We start from the raw sequence: 4,265 nt of genomic DNA, 5'->3' as shown, positions 1-4,265 counted from the left end.
AATACTGGAAGACAGAGTGCTTTGGGCCACAGCCAAGACTCATAAAGTAGCTATGTTCAAGAATCATCATACTTAACTAGGAGAATCAATAACACTATCTGAGTTCTGAGTTCCTATAGATGCCAATCATTCTAAACTTCAAAGGATAAAGTGAGATGCCAAAAATATTCAGAAGTAAAAAGCTACTAGTCCCGCTCATCTAATTGGAGCTAAGTTTATTTGATATTTTGGAGTCTATAGTATATTCTCTTCTTTCTATTCTATTTTGATTTTCAGTTGCTTGGGGACAAGCAACAATTTAAGTTTGGTGTTGTGATGAGCAGATAATTTATACGCTTTTTGGCATTATTTTTAGTATGTTTTTAGTATATTTTAGTTAGTTTTTATTACATTTTTATTAGTTCTTAGTTAAAATTCACTTTTCTGGACTTTACTATGAGTTTGTGTGTTTTTCTGTGATTTCAGGTATTTTCTGGCTGAAACTGAGGGACCTGAGCAAAAATCTGATTCAGAGGCTGAAAAGGACTGCAGATGCTGTTGGATTCTGACCTCCCTGCACTCGAAGTAGATTTTATGGAGCTACAGAAGCCCAATTGGCGCGCTCTCAACAGTGTTGGAAAGTAGACATCCTGGGCTTTTCAGCAATGTATAATAGTCTATACTTTTCTCGAGATTTGATGGCACAAACTGGTGTTACAAATCAGCTCAAAACTGCCCGGCGTTTAACGCCGGAACTGGCACAAAAATTGGAGTTAAACGCCCAAACTGGCATAAAAACTGGCGTTTAACTCCAGAAAAAGTCTCTACACATGAAAGCTTCAATGCTCAGCCCAAGCATACACCAAGTGGACCCCGGAAGTGGATTTTTACGTCATTTACTCATTTCTGTATACCCTAGGTTACTAGTTCACTATTAATAGGACCTTTTGACATTGTATCTCTACCTCATGACACATTACACATTTCTCATTATATCTTCTATGGCATGAGTCTCTAAACCCCATGGTTGGGGGTGAGGAGCTCTGCTGTGTCTTGATGGATTAATGCAATTACTACTATTTTTCATTCAATCACGCTTGCTTCTATTCTAAGATATCACTTGTTCTTCAACTTGATGGATATGATGATCCGTGACACTCATCATCATTCTCACCTATGAACGTGTGCCTGACAACCACCTCCATTCTAATTTAGATTGAGTAGATATCTCTTAGATTCCTTAATCAGGATCTTCGTGGTATAAGCTAGAAATGATGGCGGCATTCAAGAGAATCCGAGAGGTCTAAACGTTGTCTGTGGTATTCTGAGTAGGATTCAAGGATTGAATGACTGTGACGAGCTTCAAACTCCTAAGGGCTGGGCGTTAGTGATAGATGCAAAAGAATCACTGGATTATATTCCAACCTGATTGAGAATCGACAGATGATTAGTCGTGCTGTGACAGAGTGCGTTGAACATTTTCACTGAGAGGATGGGAGGTAGCCATTGATAACAGTGAAACCCTACATACAGCTTGCCATGGAAGGATCCTTGCGTGCATGAATAAGAAGACAGTAGGAAAGCAGAGATTCAGAAGATAGAGCATCTCCAAAACCTCAACCTGTTCTCCATTACTGCAAAAGAAGTACTTATTTCATGTTCTTTTACTTTTCACAATTAAATCTGATAATTATTGATATCCTGACTAAGAGTTACAAGATAACCATAGCTTGCTTCAAGCCGACAATCTCCGTGGGATCGACCCTTACTCACGTAAGGTATTACTTGGATGACCCAGTGCACTTGCTGGTTAGTTGTGCGGAATTGCAAAAGTGTGATTGCAATTTCGTGCACCAGTGTCCCAATCTCTCTAATCATAATCAACCTGCCAATTCATTGATCTAGTGATCATAAGAAGAGGTTAAGTGCACAACTCTCATCTATAAGCCACACTACTTCTTAGGATCTCATTTTCCTCCTGAATGGTATTGATCCAGAGAGTAGTGATGGATAGAGCTTTAGTCCTAATGAAGGTGATTCCCCTTCTAAAGTGAATAATTCACAATCAAAATAGAAGTTACCCAATGATGGTGTTTTTGTGGAAAAATGAATTTCCAACACACAAATCCAACCGACAAGTATACCGGGTCGCATCAAGTAGTAATAACTCACAAGAGTGAGGTCGATCCCACAGGGATTAATGGATCAAGCAACTTTAGTGGGTGATTAGTTTAGTCAAGCTAACATTGAAGGGATATTGGATGAAATGTAGCCAACAGAATTATAAATGACAGGAAACTTAAAGTTGCAAAGAAAGTAAAATTGCATAAAACTTAAATAACAAGAAAGTAAAATAGCTGAAACTTAAATTGCAAGAAAAGTAAATTGCATGAAAAGTAAAGGGGGGTTGGGTGCTAGAAATTAAAGAGAGCAATAGATCAAAGCTTAGAACAATTGCAAGGAAATTAAATTGTAGGAAAAGTAAATTCAAGGTCTCAGTAGCTTAAATGTAAATTGCAGAAGAACACAAGCGCAGGAAATTAAATTGGGAGCAATGAGATGCAACAAAGAGACATAGATCATTTCTCAAATCTCAAAGTGAAACTAACAATTTCAATGAAACAGTAAAAACAGAAGGAAAGCCAAGAACTCAAGTCAATTGCAAAATAAAATTGAAGATCTCAGGGAATCAAAGAGACTAGAGAACAAGTCCAGATCTCGAGCCCTTCCTTGATTCAACAGCAAATAGATTGAAGAAGAATTAGAGATGGAAGCAGTAAAGAGAGCCTTGATTCAAATCAAAATTCCTTGAATTATGCAGAAGAATAAAGCAGAGATGTTGCAGATGGAGAATGAAAACAGAATTTCTTTCAATCTCAATCCAAAATTCAAACAGAAAGGAAAATTAAAAGAGAGAGAGCTATTTACTACTACTACTCCCTAATGGAGCCAGCCTTCTCTTTTTCGAGCTCCAATTGATGCCTTTATATAGGCGTTACTAAATGAAAAATAAAAATGAAATTAAAACAAATTACAAAAATGAAAATCCTAATTTAATTGATCCATGTGCCTTTGAGTGATGTTGTGGGCTTTGCTTGCTTTGGATTTGAGGAGAAATGGGTTTGGTTGGCCTTGATTCAATTTGGAGAGGAATTGAATTTAAATGGAATTTTGGTTGAATTTTGGCCCATGAGTGTTTGCTCCCAGGAGGCTGCCCTGCTCTTGTGGAGGGCAGAGTAGGAAAACTTTGTGTGGGTATCCAATTTGCGTGCCAAGGCTTGGAAGTATCAGGATGCTGCCCTGCCCTTGTGGAGGGCAGGGCAGAGTTGCTATGGTGCGCGTTTGTTGCTGGCTGAAATTCCTTTAGTGCGCGACAATTGTGCAAGCTGGCCGTGCCAGTTTTTGTGCCATGCACCAAGAATTGCTGCCCTGCCCTTGCGTAGGGCAGGGCAATGTTGCCAAAAGGTAAGGTTCCAAGTTCGAAACTTGGTGGAGGCACACGCTGCTCCTTTTCCTTGGTTTCCTTGGCACCTAATTCACGCATAAGGCTTGGCTTCCTTGGAGGTCTTGTGTTCGAACCTTGGTGAAAGCAATTGGGGGAGCAATTTTCCTTGATTTTTCATGAAGAGCACGACATTGCCCTGCTCTCCAAGAGGGCAGAGCAGAAAAATGAGCGCTACTTGCTTTGGGGTGAGGCTCCAGCTTCGAACCTTGGTGGAAGCACATTGGTTTATTTTCGCTTATTTTTGGCCCTTAAAGATGCCTTCCGTTCCTGCCTCAATTGTATGCCAAATATGGATTGCTATATATCGTTGGAAAGCTCTGAATGTCAGCTTTTCAATGCAACTAGAAGCACATCAATTGGACATCTGTAGCTCAAGTTATAGACCTTTGAAGGAAGCATGGTCATGCTGTGAGCGCCCAGATTTTACCTTAGCGAAAATTCTTGCTTCCAACCTCACTTTGCATCACGATACTGCTCTGCCCTTGGCAAGAGCAGGGCAGTGTGTGCTGATTGCCTATTCTCCTTTAATTTGGTCATGGGCCACGCTTTTAAAAGCGTGGCCTAAGGCTCCAAAGTGTGCCCCAACTTCAAAGTGTGCCCAAGGCTCTTTTTTTCTCCTTTTTTTGTGCTTCTTTGCTTCTTTTTCTTCTTATTTCCTACAAGATTTATAAAATTAAAAGATCAAGGAAATATACCAATTAAGTATAAAAGCATTCAATATTTAAGCACAAATCATCAATTTCTTGTATGAAAAAGCATAGAAAAATAGGTATATGATGAC

This window comes from Arachis duranensis, chromosome 2 (assembly GCF_000817695.3).
Source record: "Arachis duranensis cultivar V14167 chromosome 2, aradu.V14167.gnm2.J7QH, whole genome shotgun sequence".
Taxonomy (NCBI): Eukaryota; Viridiplantae; Streptophyta; class Magnoliopsida; order Fabales; family Fabaceae; genus Arachis; species Arachis duranensis.
Note: the sequence above shows the minus strand (reverse complement) of the source record.